Source organism: Amblyomma americanum, chromosome 4 (assembly GCF_052857255.1).
Source record: "Amblyomma americanum isolate KBUSLIRL-KWMA chromosome 4, ASM5285725v1, whole genome shotgun sequence".
NCBI classification, from domain to species: Eukaryota; Metazoa; Arthropoda; class Arachnida; order Ixodida; family Ixodidae; genus Amblyomma; species Amblyomma americanum.
This window is the reverse complement of record NC_135500.1, coordinates 134,122,157-134,144,575: the sequence shown is the minus strand read 5'-3', so window position 1 is coordinate 134,144,575 and position 22,419 is coordinate 134,122,157. Positions and strand designations below refer to the sequence as shown.

Here is a 22,419-nt window from a genome sequence, read left to right as displayed (position 1 = left end):
GCGGAAAAGCTCGGTGTTAACACGGTAACAGAAGTATGACAGATTTTCGCTTTGGTTTGCCTTGCGTTACGTTCACGTTATCTGCGATGGTGTGTCTGAAGGAAACCACACTCTCCCCTGCTGGAATACGAGAATGTATATTTCACACATTGGGTAAGACAAAACGAGGACACAGTCCTACACTTCTCCCATGTGCTTTTATACGACGCGACGGTTGTGCCGCACCGTTTTATGGTAATACTGGTAAATGATAATACCTTACGACGCATTTGGGCAACTCGCGGCGAGAGCCTTTTATGTTAGAAAAGAGGCAAGACACTGTCACAGAGTTGAGGACTGTAAGGAGTCTTAGTGAAGCGCCAAGCGTTTCCGGCTGCCCATCGAAGAAACATTTTCTCGAAAGGACTAAAGCGGATGCGGCTGCATGTGCGCCCCGGCACAGAGTCTTTGACTTTCTTACCATGGCGTGATTGGCGATGTGGTACAGAAATTTCCGGCGAAACAGAAGACAAGGATACACAGGCAGGGAGCTATAGGCAGGCTACAGTAATCTGAGTGATGCTGGCTGCTTCCATAGAGAGAGAAAGCTTTATTGTCAGGAAGAAGATAGCCATCTTCTTGGGTTGCTTCAGCCGCTCCAGGTGGCCGGCCATTTTAAGTCTGTCGGCGACCTCCTGCGCTCTTGCCGTGGACCGGGACTGAACTTCCAGGTCCGGGCTGGCGAGAACAGCTTCCCATTCCTCAAGCGTGGGAGATGTGACTAGATTTTCTGGATGCGGATCCTCCGTGAAGTGCCAGATTATGTGGCATACGGTGGCAGGCTCGCCGCACAGTTTACAATATGGATTTACCAAATGGGGAAAGATATTGAATGCGTCCATGGGTTTGGCTGCGACCGCTCTTGCAGCCGCCTCCACTTGGTAGCCTGTTGGCGGCTGAACGAAACGTGTGGAGGAGGCAGGCTAACTCTAAGCTCCCTGTAATAGTTGGTTTTTCTCTGTGTACAGTGACGATTAAGTTCTCCCCAACCACGGGCTGGCGACGGGACAGGTGAGTAGGCTAGCAGGCGTAATGTAATGCCCGAATAGAGGCCTTTAAGGGTAAAATAAATGATGATAGAAGGCTGGCTACCTCAGCTTCCTACAATCCACCCGAACGCATAGTAAGTTCTTGACCTTACGATCACGTCTAGTTAACCCATGCCCATACAGTTTGATTCGCACAGTTACGCTAGTCAACTGATTTCCACAGCCATACTTTTCTGTCATTTCCTTTCTCTTTTTTTTTGTTACTCGCATCGAGTATATGCAGCAACGCCAATTCAGGTGTTATTTCCATATAATGCGCCGGAAAGAGGTTTAAAGCGTTGTTACCGCGGCGGACGCATAGCTTAGAAAGTAATATGCTTTAGTAAGACGAGCTTTTGGGCAAGTTGGCTGCTTAGCTTCGACATAACTGCAGCACGACAAGCGACGAACGGAATGAAAGGAAAAACACTCACGACACGGGCAATCGCTGCAGCGATTTTCCGTGTCGTGTGCTTTCATTTTGTTCATCGTCTGTCGCGCTGCAGCTATGTCGGAGCGTAGAAAGGAAGAATGCAAGCACAAAGAAAAGCTTGATGTGCATACGATGATCGGACAGACTTCGGTTAAAAGAAGCCCCCAACCCGAATCACAAGCTACCCGCACACCGATCTATTCTAGTGCGCACCATTGTGGAAATGGTGACTTTTGTCGTCCAATTGTTCAGGTTCAGGTCTGAACACGAGTGCAAACTAGAGAGCCGGTAGTGTGCTTCTATCGACTGCTTTAATGGACTTAGTTTTTCGCTCTACTGTACCTGCTCATATATTACCATCGCTCAAAAAATTAAAAAGTCGGTGCCATACGAACATTATGGATACGCGGAAAATTCAGTGCTGTCCGAATAACGAAACCTCACATTCTACATTCCTTTTTCTTTTTAGGTTCCCCATACCACCCGCATACATCTCCCCTCATTTCGCATGCAAATACTTCACTCTCTTGATCACCTTTTCATTCTTTTCTCTTTCTTTCCGAAAACAGGAACACAGCACCAGGTGGGCTCAAATAATGGATCATGCGGACTGCCCCAAGCATATTACTGGTTCTTATAAATAAGTTCCGCATGGTTACATGCCGTCAGAATATGTTTGTGCAATTTTGCATGTTGTAAATACGATTCCTCACTTTCTTTTCTTTTATCTTGAATGCAGTCTGCGGGTATTTTGCTGCGCCTTGCATTACGGTTCTTGCGCGCCTAGCTCACTCCCCCCCCCCCCCCTTGCCGCCTGCCCTCTCTTTCTTCATTTTCTCACTCCCCCCCATCGAATGGTTTTTCTCTAATCTCTATAAATTTTTCGTTTCCAGGTTTTTAAAAAATTAGAGCCACAATTCATACATTAAATTACGCGCCTCTGTACAAAGATTACCGGTGCAAACGAGCGTATCTTGCTATACTGTACACCTTTATTACCCTTTTGTTTCCTGTCCTGGGGTTCTGCAGACTTCGTTTATTAGATCTGTACACACTCTCTTTTCTTCCTCTCTGTTTTTATCACAGCTCTTTGCGTTGAGCACATATCCATTTAGACTACGCTGCCTGGGCTTATTTTGGAAGTGTTAAAGTCATTCTAAAGACAGACGCATGGTGGGGATGGAAAATGTAAGAGCGAACAGATGACGCAGGAGGGAACTTGCGGACGGCGAAAATAACATAAAAAAGACTTAAAAGGATGTGAAGCTAAAAGCTCTCATTTTTTAGTGTTTCTCGCCATTTCGGAGACAATTGGTTCCTACGCACGGTAACGTCGTTGGCAGCTTTCGCCTCGCTATTTTGGAACACTAATTCGAAGGACGCAACTGGGATGCGAGAGAGTCGAAATAATTGTTTATTTTCAGCTGTTGGAACCATTGCGACTCAATAAAGCATACTCACCTTAGGCTTCTGCGGCAAAAAATAATAATAATGCTATAGGCAATTATCAGAAATCGGTATACTTTTATCATAAGTTGGTCGCCATTTCGCAAGTTGGTTCCCTCTGTCACGTCGTTAACAGTTTTCGTGACATTCTTGGCGGTGTGATTCTAGACATGCCTTTTTATTGTTCATGCAACTGCGGATGCGTTATACAAATACCCCGAAGCGGTAATAGCGTCCGAAGACGACAGAAAAAGGTCCTATTTGAATCGCAAGATGAAGAATGCAAACGCGCAGAAAGTAAGTTTTTTTGTGGGAAGATAAGATTTTGCTTCGTTCCTCTTGCTCTTTTGTCGTGCTGGGAAGAAGAGCGGAGACGGGTCTCTTATGCTTACAAGCATTTCTTTATTGGACAGCCTTGTTATAAAGGATAACTGCCTTATGAGTATACGACATTGTAGACGCTGCTGCGCAATGTTCTGACCAAACAGTCATTCATTCATCTTCAACGCAAGCCCAGCTACATGGACTGTGTAAACAAAGCCTCTAACACTAACCAACCATGAACCCTGTCCTGCACCAGGGGGCCTATTGTATCCCTGAGGCTGCCCTATGCAAATTAATTCGGTGTGCTCAGCTGACTCTCGGCACCCCTTCTACTTTTAACACGGCAGCGTTAAAGCTCTTGTTCAGTGTAAAATTCGGCGTTGTCCTGGCGGCTATGTCGCATCAGAAACCCTCGTCACGCGTGACGTGACCTTAGGATATCTGGAGTGAAAACAAAGGAAAAGAGAACTCGTAATCGTCACAAACATTGTCCCACATTTGGAAAGTTAGCGCGGTGTGTTAGAAACTCGCCCGCGTGCGCCATCGTGCGATCCAGAAGCTTGAACAAACAACCTCCGACTACCCGTGGAAAGCGCGTGAACGTGTGTCTTGATTGATGCACTCTCCACTTGGCTCACTCGCGGTGGCACGGGGTCGGAGAGAAGCGCTTCGAACCTTCCGGAAACATCTTCCTTCGCCTGAGAAATGGCTATGCGTTTCTCGGCGGGAGAATTAGAGAGCGTTTGTGAGTTGAGTTGAGTTGAGTTTAATGGCGCATAAGCGACTAAGGCTGTCATGCGCCAAGCTCAAGGTATAAGAACTTGCTTTCTGTAGATTTTTACAAAGGTATAAAAATATGGCGGTGTAGAATGCTTGAAAGGTTGTACCCTTCTGCCCAGCATTCAGAGCAAAACAAGATATTAAAGGTTTTAAAGGAGGCTGGGTACCTTCATCAGCCGTCCTTGGCTGGGCAATGACTGGAGGCCCCCAACCAATCAAAATAAAAAACCTCAGCCCTTTTCTCTAGAATGTGAAAGTGACTGAAGTGCATCAGGCAAAGTACTGGGTCATGTTTTACATATTTTTAAGAACACCAGCTTCTGTTAAAAATCTAAAAACGCAGGACATGTCCACAATTGCATTTTCACCTAAAAGCAGTGATGGATGAAAAGGGATGCCTTGATTATAAAACGGAGAGAAGCACTTTTTCCGTAGTTTTCCAGTTTCGAACATGAAACTAAAATGTGACTGAGTGTAAGTTCATCTCGACATGTACAAACTGGTTTGTCTTCTTTTGTGAGGAGGAAGTTGTGAGTAATGTGCGTGTGGCCTATACGGAGGCGGCAGATAATGGCTTCGTTGAAACGTTTCTGATGCACACATGACTTCCTTTCACCGAGCACTGGTTTTATTAAGTATAGCTTGTTATTTACTTCGCTGTCCCAGGAGGACTGCCAAATTTTCCTTGCCTAACATTGTAGTAATTTCATGCAATCTTTATAGGGCACATTTGCATTCTTTATTTGCTTGCACAAGCTTGACCAGCACACAAATCTGCTCTTTCATTGCCCTTTATGTCGACGTGACTTGGTACCTAGCAGAGAGTTATGTTTTGTCTTTGAGCTAGTGCTGTTGTAATGTTGTGTATGAGGTCGCCAAGTAGAGGGGGTTATTGAATTAATAGAATGAACAGCTGGGAGCACACTTAGCGAATCTGTGTTAATAATACTGTTGGCGAGGTTCTCATTTACTATTTTTTCTAGGCTACACAGACAGCGTAACATTCCGCAGTGAAGATTGAAGCAGACTGTGGAAGTCTTACTATTTTATTCTAATTCCCGTGTATCGCGGCACTTCCAACCTAAGCGTCTGTTTTTGAACTGTCTGTATATAAAGCTTCGTAATTACTGTATTTTTGTTCAAGCGTGAGGAATTCATGTATGATATGTTCTTGCGGAATTTGTTTTTTACGGAAGTCTGTCAGAGTGAGATCACAGATTTCCGGAAAGTTGTACCATGGCGGAAGTGGACCTCGTCTTCGAGAAATGCTTGGCAATATGTCTAGTACGCCAAGGTTCTGACATATGTCTTCGAATCGTAAAAGCAGTGGGCGGGTAGCTTGCGGTTTATTGTTAAAGAGTACTCTAGATGGGCACTCTGTAGCGATGGGGTAACAAATATGTTTGTGCAGTGAACGAATTTTTAGAATGTACGAGCATGTGAGCATGGCTCTTCTGTCTGTAAGTGACGGCTCGTTGGTTTCAACATAAAAACTTCTTATAGGTGACGTCCTGTAGGCACCAGTTGAAAGGCGCAAACCTGAATTTTGCACTGGGTCGAGTCGTTTCAAATACGATATCCTTGCTGAACCATATAGTTTACTGCCATAGTCTAAGCAGGAACGTACCACAGAGCGGTAGATTTTTAGGAGGCTTGCCCTGTCAGAACCAAAGTGTTTATATGAAAGGACTTTGAGTATATTCAGTGATCGGGAAGTTTTCTTTTTTAATGCATTAATATGTGGCAGGAAAGTGAGTTTTTTGTCTAATGTAATACATAAAAATTTGTGCTCATCTTTTTCGGGCAACTCGGTGTCGTTCAGATGTGGGGTCGGATCTGCCTGTAATCCTCGTTTTAATGAGAACAGAATTGCCCCTGATTTCTGTAGGGAAAACCGGAAACCATTTTTATCCGTCCATGATTCTAGTTTATTTATTGCCAATTCTATTTGTCTTTCACATGTTGATACATTGGAGGATGTACAAGCTATTTGAAGGTCGTCTACATAGACCGAGTACATAAGGAACCTTGGGATTATTTTCGTAAGAGACTTCATTTTCACAACGAAGAGAGTTGTGCTTAAAATGCACCCCTGAGGTACTCCGTTTTCCTGAATGAAATTTCTCGAAAACGTTGTACCCAGGCGGGCATGAAATGAACGGTTAGATAAGCCTTTTAGGCAGTTCAACATTCTTCCTGGGATGCCAAGCTCGGCAAGGCCTTGAAGAATACCGAACCGCCAGGTCGTCTCGTATGCCCTTTCTAAATCGAAAAATACAGCGAGACAGTGTTTCTTATGAATGAAAGCTTCTCGAACAGTATTTTCAAGACGGACTAGGTGATCTGTTGTGCAGCATTCGTTTTTAAAACCACACTCATTGGAATCAAGAAGTTCACAGGATGCAAGGAAAAACGTTAATCTTATATTAAGGACACTTGCAAAGGATTTTGAGAGGCAACTAGTCAGGGCTATAGGTCTGTATCTACTAGGGGAGGTTGGGGTTTTCTCAGGTTTAAGTAACGGTACACTAATAGCTTTTTTCCAGGCTTCGGGTATTTTCCCTGATAACCATAATTTGTTAAAGAATCTTATAAGTGCCTCTACAGCAGGCTTGGAAAGATGGGCAAGCATTTCATAGTGTATTTGGTCGGGTCCTGGAGCAGTTTTCTTACCGGCAGACAGTGCAGTGTTGATTTCTTGGAGTGTAATGAGATTATTATATTTTTCAAGAGTACCACCACTTGTTGGGAGCCTTTGTTTTTCAGCTATATTTCTGTACTTAAGAAATGACCGCGTATAGTGTGCTGAACCGGAAACTACAGCGAAGTGCTCCCCCAGTATGTCTGCCTGTTCCTCTAAACTCGTTTGTGTGCCGGGTGTTGTGAGAAGAGGAATTGTGAAAGGTGAGTAGCGGCCATTTAATTTTCGCACTTGCTCCCACATCTTTTCTTGATGTGGTTGAGCTGTTTATAGAAGAGAAATAAGTTTGCCATGATGTTTTATCGACCTTGCGCCGGATGCGGCTCGCATGTGCTCTCGCCTTTTTGAAAAAAATAAGGTTCTCATGAGTTGGGTATCTGCGAAAGACTCCCCAGGCTTTATTCTGTAGTTTTTTTTCCTCCTTGCATTCTCGTGTGTACCATATTTTGTGGCTCTGGCGCACCACTCCTGTGGATTTAGGAATTGATACATGTGCAGCAGAAAGAATGCATGTTGTGAACATTTAATTTATCTCATCTATGCTGTGGTTTTTTAAAATTATATCCTGTAAACTCGCTTTTTTTTAAACATTGCCCAATCAGCTAAATGTAGTTTCCAACGCTGCGGTTATGTTGGATTAACTGTTGGCGATGATGACAGACCTATTATAACAGGGAGATGATCATCGCTTCCATATGGATTGTCTAAAACACTTCAGTTAAAATCGCTAAAAACAGACGGTGAACTAAAAGACAAATCTAAAATACTCATTCTTCCTGAGGATGGGGAACAGTGCGGAGGGCACGTGGACGTTAGAGTTGGACGTCCACCTGTGGGAGGGGGTCTTGGGGGCCGCGGACAAGGGGGTCTGCGAGGCCTCTTTTTGGGTTGGCAGGGTAGTGTTACCTACTCCACCTGGGGGCGCGGATGGCCCCACCACAGGCTCACTGCGAGTGGCCTGGGCAGGTGCCGAAGCCTGTTGTGGTGCGCCGCGCCCACGCACCACATCGGAAAAGTTAGTTTTTGCTTTGAAGGAGAACGTGCTTGTTTGTATGCATCGCCTTCTTGGTTCTTTGAACAAAATGTTTTCAGTAGTTTTGAGTGTAATTATTGCTTTTTCTTTCTTCCAGGTCGGACACGCCTTGGAGTATGCACCATGGTCTCCCTCACAGTTTGCGTAGCTCGGGGCGCCGTCGCAGTCATCAGAAGAGTGAACTTTTGAAGCACATTTTGCGCAAGTTTTAGACCACGGCAACTCACTGAGCCGTGGCCGAACCTTTGACAGTTAAAGCATCGTTGAGGGTTAGGAATGTAGGGTCTCAGATTAATTTTTAGATAACCCACTTCAATTGAGTCTGGGAGAGTACTACGTGCAAATGTCAAAACTATGTGCTTTCTTTGCCTTCTTTTCTTATTTTTATCCTGCGGACATCAACGACGTTTTGTTCAGCAAGCCCTTCTTTGATTTCTTGTTCAGTTAGGTGCAGAAAATCATTCTCTGAATTTACACCCCGGACTGTATTGAGGGATCGGTGGGCAGATATGGATACAGGGATGTCACCCATGGACACAATGTTGGAAAGTTTTGAGTGTTGGATGCTATCTCGGAGTTCCAGTAAGAGGTCTCCACTGGCAATTTTTGTAACCTTGTAGCCAAAGCCCAAGGCACCCGTCAAACATTTTTCTACAATGAATGGGGAGATTATTCTAGCAGATTTGTCACTTAGCTCACTATGAATCACATGAAACTTAGGAAAACTTTTGAGTTACCTCGGTCCACCCTGTTTTTTGAGGGCGATCAGTTTCTGAGAGAATGTTAGCGATAGGATAAGCGTGTTTTTCAGCTACGGTGCCAGCCACCCACCATGGAACCCAACTTGAGGACGGGACAGGAACTTGCAAACAAGTCCTACCCACGCCAGCTGTACACCCCAACTATAACCCAATATGACGCAACTCAGGGTGGTTGGCCACACAAGGTTAACTCTCGCCACCAGGAAAAAAGGAAGAAACTAGAAGTGAGTATGAGACAGGAGAGTTGTGAGAGAGGGGTAGGAAAGTGAAAGATTGAGGGGAGGATAGGAAAAGGCGACTGCCGATTTCCCCCGGTCGGGTCAGGCCGGAGGTGCCGTCTACAGAAAGCTGGGGCCAAAGTGATGTGTTGCCTCCTCCGAGGGGCCTTAAAGATCCAAACACTCGGCATCGGATCAACCACAAGGATCCCCTTTTCCCGGACACGGCGATGCCACGCACAGCGAGGCGCGGGTGCTCGGGTCCGTGGTTATGCACGGTTCACCATCATCCCCCTGCGGGCATGTCCCTGCGGATGCTCGGGAACACACGGTGTCGCCACTCACCGACGCCTGCAAGCTGCAGACGGCCCCCTGCGGGAGAGAGAGCAGTTGTACTGTTGACGCAAAAAGTATGTGCACGCCTACCTTGGCGCGAAGTGTATTTGAAGGATGCTCAGCGCCGTCGGTCAGTCGTGCCGTAGTTCTACCTTAGAAGAAGCGCTCCCACACGACTCACATGTCTTCACCACTCGGCCACAAAACCATTACTAAGCCCAAAAATCTCGCCTAGCATCGATTACAGTCAAATAAGTACCGACAGCCCACAATGTACCCCCAAATTTTCCATCCCAACAACAGCGGTGCATGTAATTCTCTCAGCCAGCCAAACTCTCGCATATGATGGGGATGCTCAATTCTTCCAGAAGACACAGTAACACTGAAAAGATCGGAGGGGATACTTAAGCTCCGCCTTAAGCCTAAGACTCGATTGTTTTAATGTAATAATGTCCATATATGCGGAACTGGTCATTCTTATACTTACATTCGCAGATCCCTGGGAGTCCTCATGACACTCCTGGAGCAGTGGTGCTGCGGTTAAGCAATGCGCCACTCGTCTGCAATGGAAGCCGCTGCCACTAGTGGGCCTTGAGCGACCCAGGTTGCTCTTCCCGAGCAACATATCGCGGGCAATCATTAATTTAACTGCCACCTGCCACGGTGGACAGTTTTCTCACAATCCGGTGGGCAGGTTGTGATGTCGAAACAAGGTCATGGGACTTGGGTGGCCAACGTAGGTTGTTGTTCCGGGGATTTTTACTTATTACTCACAAATATGTACCTTTTTTCAGAAATAAAGAGCTCAAGGCATGTGATTTTAAGCTATGCGGTGCGGCTGGCTACGCATCACCAGCTTTCCAAAACCCCTCGAAGGTGAGAAGTACTCTGTGCTCGACGTTTCAAAACACAGTACTTAAACGCATATTACAAGAACCCCGCTAAACGGCTTATAGAAGCAAACCCGTTGGGCGATGAACATTTAGAAAAGCCTGTCTCTCTCCAGGGTGTCTGCGCGGCAGATATGATGGCATAGGGTATCGGTCTATGTGGCTGTCACTCAGCATCCACAGCGTTTGTTAGAGCAAATTTGATCGACACGCCCTAAATAATTTAATTAATTGATTGATTGATTGATTGATTGATCATTCGATTCAGTGTGAGAGTGAACGATCAGTGATCGATGAGATGACAACCGCTTCATTCTCATTTCCAAGAAATATCTGCTTGTAATCGTGATATTGATAGTTACAACGTCAGTTCGTTCGGCGGGCATCAGGAAATGAGCCGCGCTTGACCGCGCGTAATTGTGCCTAATTCGCACGGACCCCAACCTAGCTTCCTTTTTCTTTTGCTCCACGTTGCCTTGCGAGACGTCGTACCACCATGAACAATCGGATGCACTCTCTAGAGCGCATAAGCACGCCACTGATCATTCTGTAGAGTTTGCAGACAAAGCGACTTAATTATGCAGGCTGACATGCGTGCTTGTCGGCAAGGCCCGAACCGACACATGATAACGTCCAGCACATAAAATCTCGGCAACGGCAGGTGCACGCGAAGCGACGGCTTGGCTCCGTTAATTAACGAGTCTTGGGATGACACCATTAATCAAGCGAGAACATGGTCTCCGCTCCCTGTCGCGCCGGTGTATACATCTCGGCTATTCACCGGAAGTGTAACTTTGGACATTCAGTTCCGCGTCGTTCAAGGGATACTCGAGGCCTCGAACTTTGCATGGCGCGGCCATTATCATTTAGGCATTAAAGAGCGCTTCTCGACGCTTTAAAAACGTTTGAAGTAATGGTCACGTCACAGCCCATACCGTCTCATCTCTCCACCACAAAAAATCATCTTCAAAATGTCCAATCAAACCGTAATCCACACTCAGCCCATGGCCAAGACGTCATCTCATCGTGTGACGCTGCGATGACGTCTGAAACATTTTAGAAAAAAAACACTCGTACTCGTTTTGCATAGATAAAGCAGTGTCTGAACGCGAAGAGTCATTTAATATGATGCCTGCGACGACTTATAATACAACTCTGAAAAGTGGTGTTGTTAACGCAGAAACCGGACATTAACGAGCCTGGATTGTGTGTGACGTCAAAAATACAGGGTTGCCCGTCGAAATCAACTGAACTGAGGCCACAGAAACAGCGAACATTAAAATAGATTTGTGCGAGGATGTATGTCGCATGACTGCAAAACTTAGTGGAAGCAATCAAGAGCGACAAAAAAATCTACTTTAGAAGCTTCTATTAGAGTACGGTAACCTAGAAAGCGCCCAGAACTGCACTTTGCCTCCTGCTCGGTTAGCTTCAGGCAGTTTTTTTGCCACTGGAGAATAAGTGGCAATGCTTTGTTTTTTTCATCACAAATATGAGACGGAGGCAAATGAAGGCGGCGCATTAGGCAGTTATCAGTGCTCATGGAGGGCCGGTTTTCTGTGCAACACAAGCGGCCAGCCCCACTGCTGAGAAATATACAGTGTGATGTCAACGCACTCGGCTATCAGAAAGCAACGCGCATTCATTATTGTAGAGGTCGATTTCTAAGAAAAAATTTTTAGAGGAGGTTCAGACAACCTTGTAGGCAGCATCGTTGCATCTGTCATGTTTGTGCATTGTATTAATGCTGCTTAAACGTAAAAGTTTACGAAGCCGAAAAAAAAGCACGACCGAACCGTGTCACAAATAGGACAGAATGTTTTGTCGTTTTATCATTCCGACACATCTCTTCCCCTTTCATGCTTTGCAGTATTTTCTGTATTACTATGATTTTTGTAGTACTCTTCTGCAAGTCTTTACCTCTATAGCACTTATCTGCAGTAAATACTCAAAATTTTATTGTTACTAAAACATTTTTGCCGTTACAGGTTCATGGGCAAAACTATTACAAGAAATTTCCTGTGACGACAGGAAACTTTGTCGTGTTTTCTCACTGAACAGCACTTTGCAAATTTCATGAATACAGAAAATTAGCCAAGTTAGTTAATGTTCCTGATGAAAAACATTGCATAAAAGACATAACATTTCCCCTACTTTATATCGCGAACATTTGCACCAAACTTCTAGCCTTCTACGTCGCACGAAAAGGGGTAAATTTAGGCAAAATATATGTAATGTGAGAATATGTTTATGTTGTGACAACAAAACCAGGCACACCATGCCACTAGGCGTCGAGCCAGCGCAAGAGAAAGAAGTGCAGAGAGAAGAGCAAGAACCGGACTTCAAAAGATTCAAGCACTCTTCTAGTCCTGCTCAATGAGAACCTATTCTTCATGCAAAATTCTCACGCACTATACCGCCATGCAGTCCAGCTGTTCACTTGCTCTCTCTTGGGTAAATTTGCTTCCTGCCCGTTGACAAAGCAGCCTCTTCCAACATGGACAACCGTTTGATTACCAACCTGTGCGACTACCTCAGCGCAACGGTTCTTCACTCCTTCTTTTAACTTTCAATCCCGTGCATTCCCTCCCCCCCCCCCTTCCTTTTTCAACTTATGCCTCATGGCACACTTCTCGAATAAAAAAAAAATTCGCTAACCTGATCTTTAGCCCTTGCAGTATCTACACAAAGACTGCCGACTCTCGATCGCAGAAGCCGTGTAGCAGTACTGAGCTGAACCATTACAGCCGACCATCAGATCCCCTCGGTCTAGAAGGAAAGTAGCTTCGGCAGGTTTTGCTTGGGCGACGCTAGGCCTAAATTTAATCGTCTTGTGACAGGAGAGGGTTTTAAGCGCCTCTCAAAGCTGCATGATTTGTAGTGCGCGAGTGTGCTCTCGGAGTTCTTAATTACTCACTATCGGGATAGACGCAGCGGTATGCAGGCTGCAGCTACTGAAGTCCCAATATTAGGTGGAACATACGTGAAGTGTAGTTTGTTCCAAGTGAATGACGTCTGTTTTTCTCGGTGTTTATATTTGAGATTAGGACATAAAACATAGTGTCATTGACATCGATTTCACTTCATTGTCACTTCTCTCTTTAAAATTTAACTTCAAATCTACGCTAAGTCCATCCAGGCAGCCCTGCCTATAGCAGGATTAATCAAATATTCCACTGAGGTCGAGTTAACAGCGCGAAAGATCACCCTTGCCTGCTTTTATTATGTTTGGCAGAGTGAAGCGATCCCTTTCTGCTCTTACGCTTGAAAATTATTGACAGCATGCAAAAACTTTGGGCTATGTTATCGCTGCAACAGCTGCACTTGAAAATTTCGAGCGGTAATAAGGGGGCAATTTATTTGCATGAAAGTGTAAAAGGTTCAAAGTCGTTGTGCAGTGCGCTGACGAGGTCACCAGAAGCGGTTACCTGAATGGGCGAAGGGGTGCCGCCTTACAACAATCGCTTGTCGTAACGAGTGAACAGAGTCAACGCTACGCTGCATACTGCGATACGCTGCGATAGAATGTCTGGACAGAAGCCTGACAGTTTTAAGTTCACTGTTGTGAAGAATAAACGCCGAAGATAAAAAATGAAGAAGCTACATATGTGAGCCTGAGTGAATGCTAAAGCGGTCGAAAAGGCACAAAGTTCAGCACAATAAAATTTTTCAAAACCATTCAGATCAGTCAGCCTTGAAGCCTAAATTAACGCAAGCATTCAAATATAGCAGTTATAGTAGTTGACTAATAAGTCACATCCTATGCAAAAGTGTAAGAATTTTTTAGCGTGGCGTTAATTAAAAGAGAAATATTTTATGATGCTTTGCTGGCACCGCAAAATTATGTCCCGTTACATTGCATTACTTGCTGTTTAACCTTCCACCCACTGTTTTTTAGGCTGTTTGCACGCTTTAATGTAGGTATTTTTACCTGATGGGTTTATATGTTCAGCGTTGTTCTAATAAAGATTTTGCTTTGAGAAAGCGCTCTTGTCGAGTGGTCCTTCACCCTGTGTCCTCGCCCTATGCGAGCTTCCATCATAGATTCAATCACACTTGATAAGCCTTCAAACTCACGAGGCAAGAAAGAAGCAAGTGCTGCCACCACAAGAGCGCGATGGGTTTACGGTGTGCATTTCACCACGTGATGTTGGGACTCCTTCGCACCCTAACGTCGCTAGGTGGAGCTCTTCTTAGCTCTTGACGATATGAAAACTCATGACTTGCTGCGACGGTTTTATCAAACAAGGCAATGAAAGGACACAAACATTCATCCCGAATCACTTTCGATTTTGGGTTTACGAACGCGCCTAGAATTTTTTTTTTCTACAACATCGCTCATGTCACGAACGCGCCTACACACGTTTTTGTTACAATAATACTTATGTGCCCATCGTGGTCATTTTTAGCCTGTTTCTTTATACTGCAGAATAAATGCCTTCTTCAAACCATTTAAAAAATACCTGTCCTACGTCAGCTGCGGGCAGCCTATGCCAGCAAATTCTCCATTCCCGTCTTTCTGTCTAAATCCGCCAACACCGGATACATTTCTCTGTCATTAAGGTTCATAGTTTGAAGTTTACCTACCAAAGGATCTTTTTTCTCTAGATAGAATGTCCTTTCAAAGCCAAATTTTTTTCCTTAATTTCAAATAGAATATCTCAATTCACACCACTGGATATTCATTCCATTTCTAAAAGCAAGAGTTCTTGTTTTTCTTGCGTACCGTACACCGTAGAGGCTCGCTGGCTGTGCACCTCACTAATTACCACAGTGCAAGAAGAGAACTTTATTCCTTAATTTAAACTTCGGCCGCAGCTTTCGGGCTAGAAAATCAGTAGCACAGCTTCTCACCGGTCTGACATCCAGCCAGTGCTATGTGAACCTCATTAATCTTGCAAAAAGTCCTGCCTCTATTCAATACAGCAAAGCACGCGCATTATACGTGTACACAAATCAAGCATAAAGCTGGACCAAGAAAGAATGCGTGTAAATATTTTACTGACTCCGGCAGCTGCCCAGACTCGCTTCATACTAACAGAGACAGTTTAATGAAAAAATCCAAATCAAGCCAGAACATTTGTACCCCACGAAGCCTCCACGTACTGATCGAAGTTGGAACTTCAGCAGTTGGATGTTGTCGCGGCCGCGTTTACCCAATGTAAACAATGTTGCCTGACAGACGCGTGGCGTGAAGCCTCTCGCTCGGCAGCCAAAGAAGAAAGATATCAATATGCACGGCACGGCGTTTTCAGAGACCTTTTATCTTTCACCCCGTGTACCACCACTTTCCACAGTAGAGTTGTGCATATATCAGATATCAATATGCACGGCGCGGCGTTTTCAGAGACCTTTTATCTTTCACCACGTGTACCACCACTTTCCACAATAGTGTTTTGCATATATCAGCTTAAATCTGGGTAATAATTCAGCTTAATGCTTCTAATTTCACTGCTGTTCGAGTCATAAAATCCAAAGTATTAGTATTTCCAGTCCTGCTTGTAGAAGACCGTAATAGAAGCCGTAGGAATGAATGAACACCGAACACATTCTTTATGTCATGCTAACGCCATACATGATCAGCCTGACTACGCCCACTGCAGGCAAATGGCCTCTCCCATGTCTCTCCAATTAACCCTGTCCTTTGCCAGCTGCGGCCACCGTATCCCTGCAGCCATAATTCTGATGTCTACGAACAACATATCCACTTTAAAAAGGAGAGCATTTGCAAGACAAATTTCTGTACTCACTGTACTTCAGCTGGTTTAATATTACTAGTGGTTCCTACCATTCTTCCCGATCCACCCGACATATACGCTATAGCCACAACCACAACCTTACACCATAATTTGCACGAACCAATACATTCAAGAACTCATTTTTTCCGCTAACAATCACAACATGGAATACACTGCCAGCAGATGTTTTTCCGGCTCCTGATGCCGCTGCTTTTGAAAAGAATGTTTTACCCTATGCGTCTAGTTAGTGTTGTCAACACACCCTGTTTCTTTCCAGTGTTGCCTCGGAACGCTGGATTTGCGTAGTGTTTGACTGTATTTTTCTTTTTGAATGTTGCCCTCATGCTCGGTTTGTATGACTGCAGTATGTGTAAATGAATGAATGAATAAAAATAAATAAATAAATAAATAAATAAATAAATAAAACTTCTTAAGCTCGTCCACCCTCCAAAATTTCTGCCCAAGCCCATTTCGTCCTCTCGATTTCGACCAAGATGTCATTAACCCGCGTTAGTTTCCTCACCCATTCTGCCCAATTCCAGTCTCTTAACGTTACTTCTATCATTTTTCTTTCCATAGGTCGCTGCGCTGTCCTTAACTTCAGCTGCACCCTTTTCGTTAGCGTCCACGTTTCTGCCCTACAGGTGAATACCGTTAAGATGCAACTGCTGCATACTTTTCTCTTGAGCGCGAGAGAATAAACACAGAACCTCATCGCGCTCATATCAAGCTGAAAGTTTCCGTTCCCCGTATTACGCCGTGCTAGTAGACATTCTATGCTTTCCCAAGCCTCCCACTTCCCGACTGCGATGCCATCAACAATACAAGTGACTTGCTGACGGAGCGCGCAGAGTTCGACTTCGGCTAAAGAAAAGAAAGAGAAAATTTCTTGCGTTGGAAGCAGAAAAAACGAACAGGAAGCGGTCAATTTCATCGCATTGTTTCGAAATTTCTCCGTCAGGAAAAACACCGAAGGAAGTAATTGCACAGCCGAAGAGAAGGCAACGCATTTGTGTGTAAAGGGGCGCCTGCGAATTTATTTTCATTTTCATTTCTATGTGTTTCACTAACACGTCTGAAAACCTCCTTCCTCCCTTTCATCAGTTACTCCTATTTTATCGACCACAGCGCCGCCAACAACTACAGCGGCTGCTTAGCCTTTCATGGCTCTACTTGTCCCCCCGGAAGTGTTTATAGGCCTTCTTGAAAGAAGAAATATGAGTATCTCGCACTTGTTTCCACTGGTCTTTACGTGCCTTGTCGCCCCTTCTTTCCTCTGCGTCTTTTTTCACTCCATTGGCTTTCGTCCAAAGACACGCTTCCACTTTCTTCCTTCCACCTCCGGTCACCTCGTTGTCCTGTAAGGCATTACTCCAACGGAGCACGCAGCTCAAGACTTCCCTTCTTTTTTTTTTCTTTTTGTAGTTCTTTCTGTCCTCTTCATCTCTCTCTCTCTCTCTCTCTCCAAGTTTGCCGAGTGTGCAACCACTTTCTGCGCCGCTGAGCAATGACTTAGCTCTCTCTGAGGGCATCGATTTCTCCTCGCAGTCTCACTTCCTGGCATTGGACTCGCAGCACTGTGAGGCAGAGCACAAAACTGCACCGACATAAAAATAAAAATAAAGGACAACGTGCAGTCTTTTTTTGTTCCTTCCCTTCGCTTTTGGAGAAACCCCTGCCATGAAAAGCGAAGGTGCAGAAAGAAAACAAAAGAGAAAGCTAGGAACGTAAGCAGGCTGAAATGCTGACCGGAAACATTTGGCGACATTTTAAGCGATATCACGTTAATAACTATACCAGTGCACAGAGGGTATCTACCTCAAATTTTTATTCATGTGCTAGTTATTATATTTTGGCCGTCGCCTGCTGAGACTATTTGCTGGTTTATATTTCTGCGAAACTTTTTTTCGGCTGCGGGTATTTTTTTTTTCTTGCGAACGAGTCTATTGATAATTTCTGCCACTGCCTGCGGACGACTGCTGTGCGAGGTTTAAGCTGGTATTGTGCCAGCACCTCAGTCGTAGGTAGAGGGTAACTGTTTGCGAGATAAAAGGAGCCGAACTAAGGAGGGGACATTTTCGCATATGAGATGGATTTAGGCATTTTCACTGGAAAGCAACCAGCCTGCGCTAGGCAGAAAGTCGGATGAAATAATAATCTTTGGCTCCACAAGGATCATTGCTTTATATTTTTCTGTTCCCAAGCTAAGGACCACAATTAGTGGCAAAAAGAAAGTAAAAGATTCTAAAACAAAAATAGTTAAAGTGCTACTGAAAGCCGACCTAAAGCTCTAAGGCGACGTCTGTCTCACCTATTCGGAGTTACTCCAAAGCGCACGAGAGTCGATTTATCTTGTTCCATTACTGATTTTTTTTTGTAAATACCCTTATATGAGAATAAATGGTGCATGTTTTAACTAATCGTGAAGAGTGATATAGAAACTCTTTCCTCGCGCTTCAACGTAAGTGTTCACTAAATCCAAATAGTTAACTTCACAAAAAAAAAAACAAATCTGTTTACAACGCCTCCACGCAAACGTGAGTGCTTACGCTGTTTTAGATATTTTTAGAAGGTGACTTTTAAATAAGGCTACTTCAGATAAGAGCAGTGTGCTTGTTCTGCATGTGGAGAAAATTACGAATCGTTTGCAGTGCAACAAATGCGCAGTATTTCCGAACAAAACCGCTCGCCGAGGCTTCTCAAACTCAAGGTGCGCGAGCATTGTTGCAAAAAGGCAATTATACACCGACGCTTCTTAGTGTGAGTGTATTTTTCACAGCGCGCCACCAGCGGAAGGACTACCATGCATATAACTGCATTACAAGTTACAATCTGTTCTCAACGGCATACGAAATCTATGAGTGAGAGCTCCTGTAATGAGGAGCCCACCTAATGATTGTGAGAGGTGGCCCCTTCTGGGCCACCTCCAACTTGCTCCCTGCACCTTTATAATAAAGTTTTCCAGAGAGACAGAGAAGCGACAGTTTCTGTAACTTGGCTGTTCTCACGACTTTGTGGCGGAACAAAACAGACCTGGAAACCGTCTTTTTCTGCTGGCAGTTTCTACCCCACTGTGCGCAAGCTGTAAGGCGAAGCATGGAGAATGACGGGCAAATTTTACACATCTATTGACGCTGAAGGAGAAGAATTTGAGAAAAGATTCTTGATAAGCATGTCTGGGGTGTTGATGGTATTAGTACTATAAACTTTAGCTCTGGAGGAGATGCAATACTTGCTTTAAGAGCTTCAGTGAGGTTGATTTATTTTGACCGTACTAAATTGTGAGTTACAGAATCTACAGAGAATGTTTACCACGTTCGAATCAGTGCACTTCTAGCAGCAGTGCATCTGCTGCTAGAAGACGACGATGAGCGGGCAGTGCCGCGGGACGGAGCGCTTCAGAGGCAACAACAATTCCTGGCCAATTACCCTATGTGGGCATGTGCTATTGTGTGAGGGTAACAACAAAAACAGCAACGGAGCGCTCGCACTAGGCCAGCTGCGAACAGACAACGAACGAATTTGGTCGGGGTTGGTACCCATCGAACTAGAGCATACGCAATAAAACGTGGTTCGAACCGAACGCACCGATTCAAGGACAGGCAGTGTTTTAGGGTTGTTAATTTTGGAAGTGTTTTTATCAGTGCAATTTAATGTCCCAAATACCTGTAAAGGATGAGAACTCAGTGCAGAGTTTCATTTCATTTCATTTAAATTTTATTTCCTTAAAGACCCCCTTTAGGGGGTTTTACATAAGCGGTGGGGTTAACATTAGGAAGCAAACATTTTTCAAGATGACAGGAGAGATGTAATTTTTTCTAGGAAGGTTGATGCACAGGTGATGGCTGCAATTTCATGGGGAAGGTCGTTCCAGTTGCTTGCTGTTCGGAGGAAAAATTACTTTGAAAATGTAGTCGTACGGGAACGTTGGCGTAAAACTCTCAGCGGATGATAAATGCGGTGAGACGTGCGCGATGGCGGTGCGCAGATGTATGGCTACTGTTTGAGCTGGGAATAATAAAATTTGTGAAAAAGGCAAAGGCTACAAATACGCGACGGAGGGAAAGACTGTATAATTGGGACCGTAGCTTGAGGGATGAAGCACTGTTATAGGATGAGTATGAGCGGTGAATGAAACGGGCGGCTCTGTTGTGCACGGCTTCTGATGAATCAATGAGGCGAGCTTGCTGTGGATTCCAGATGGCGGATGCATACTCAAGTTTTGGCCTGATTAATGATTTGTAAGCAAGTAGCTTTACATATTGAGGGGCGTCGTGAAGATGACGTTTAAGAAAGCCTAGTTATTTTTCGCAGATGATATTAGCTTTGTTATGTGCTCGCGCCATGATAAGTAATTACTGATAATTAACAAACGGAAAATTAGCTAACCAGAAAAATATACATCGTTGATTAATAAGACGCGTGTAAACATATATCCTGTGCTGTCTGAGTTGCTCAGCACGAAATCTATTTTGAGGGGTTGAGGCGGAAATCACTGTTAATCACTTAGAGAATATATCTTCCCGCAAAAAAAATCAAACATAAGAAAGTTATCTGTTGAAACGTATGACAGTTGTCGGAAATTGCAGATTCGGCACACTATAGCTGCACATTAGCTTTTCCCATTTTGGTTGCTTTTCCTTTCTTGAAATCAAAGCTTTTTACCCGCTTTTAGCCAAGGCGCGAAAGCTCTCATTTTCAACAGCACCAGGAAAATAAATACACTTGTCTTGAACATGTTCTAAAGGGCTGGCGAGAACGCGGAGCGCGAAAAGCTGCCGTAAATTTGTTATAAAAATGGTCTAAAGACCAACTATAGAGTTAATATAGACTCTATTCTCTTGCTAGGGATACTTATTTTGTCTATTCATAGTCTATAAATGGTCAATAGTCAAAAAGTCTACTAAAAGTGTATGTCCATAAATCTATAGCCTGTGTATGGAGGGCGCATAGCTTTTGTATTCCCTATAGACTATTCTCTAGTATTTTATATATAGAATTTATAGACTTTGTCGACATAAGTTTGGAAATTATATATATAAAGTTTTCTGAGGGTGGCTCCTTTGCTATATATACAGCAATGCGTTTGTACGCTATCTTTCTTTGCGGGGTGCCTCAGGATAGGACTCTGAAATGACCTCCTGTGCCACAGAGCAACGTGCCTCAACAACCCCTTGTGTTTGTCTCTGCTGTTGGCACTGCAGCAGCCGCATGCGCTCGCAGTCAGCATCGGAATGTTGGCTTCGTCCCAGCTACCGCGACGGACGACAGTGCTAGCAGGAAGACAATTCTTCCTCTCTCTCCATTGCCTTCCGGTGCTTTGCTTCGTAATGGCCATAATATATCTTGAACAAAGAGGCCTTTCCTCGTCTACACCACAAAACGGTAATGTAGCGTTCTTTTCTTGTGGTTTGTACGGCTAGAAAGGTAAAGCACCCAGACCTTGAAGGTATAAACCGCTGATGCTAGTGACGAAAGCATACTAACAGTCAGTATGATAAGCAAAGTGTAGGTGATCGTGGACGTCATTTCTGTTCTAGATATGGCCTTCGTGAGGAACGTAGAGCCCAGCAGTTTTTTGTTTTCAGACAGTGTGTCCAAGCGGATAGCAATAGAAGTGGATGTAACTATAGCGAAGCCGGTGGTTACACGCTCCTTAAATAAAACAAATTTTGCGTTAGTAGTTTCGTGCAGCACTAAACAGGCACGGGAAGACAATGAACTATCCATTTCTTTTTGCAGAGACCAAAAACCCTCTTCATATCATGACCCGTATTCATATCATGATAGAACACTATTTATCACAAGTGAAAAGAGGTTGAAATGTACTTGCGAACCATTTTTACCAGGGTTGCGCAAGGAAAGGAGTAAATAGAGCTGGGGATGATCCGAGTAAAACACTCATTGCGGTGCATTGAAAATCTCACTGAGCCAGGCTCTGTGTCCGGGATGCAGGCGTTCTTGAAAACTGCTGAGAGAATACCTGTCGCTAAACAGTTTCTCTGTGTCAACTACGCGCTGTGGGGAATGCTTCATTCGGTCATTTGCGAGGATCCGACGTTCTTTACGGGAATAATACAGTGGATATTAGCGACATGTGTGAACTCCGGGCGGTCGTAGGTGACGCTCTCACGGAGAATGACCTTGGCGCCTCCTTATGATTGAGTTCCGCTAATGTGCGGTATTCCCCGCCAATGATAATAAATTTCTCTCCCTCTCTGTATCGGCAGCCAAGCATTCGTTACACTGGTAACGAATGCTTGGTTCACCATTAAATCGCACAATCCTCAATTCTTCTACACTGGTGAGTATGGATGCCTTGTGACCCTATCCGAGTGGCGGATTGTTATATAGGTGCTGGCATAGAGCGTCAGAGCGTTTTTGATAATAAAGTTTTTGATAATAGAAAATAAAAGCGCTGTAAATGAAGTTACATTATCTATGTTGTCCTCATCTGTAATGTTTAGCAGAGCTGTATTTTCCTTGTTACAAGTCTTCACTCATAACAAGGGTTCATAAGTTAACTAGTCGATCAAAAATAGGTACCAGTTTCGTAAAGAAGTAACTTCACTAAATGTGCATAGCCCACCATCAACTCTCGAGGCTTATTCTCATTATCATCAAATAATAAAAAGAAATATAGGCTAAATTAGCCATCTGAAAATTACTTTGTTTCCTTGCATTATATGCAC

The 22,419-nt window shown here is 44.3% G+C and overlaps 1 protein-coding gene across 1 annotated transcript in view; it reads right to left on the bottom strand.

Annotated features, from left to right (window-relative positions):
• LOC144128367 (solute carrier organic anion transporter family member 4A1-like) overlaps positions 1-22,419 on the bottom strand; it is a 299,000-nt gene that overhangs the window by 154,710 nt on the left and 121,871 nt on the right. The window lies entirely within an intron of this gene.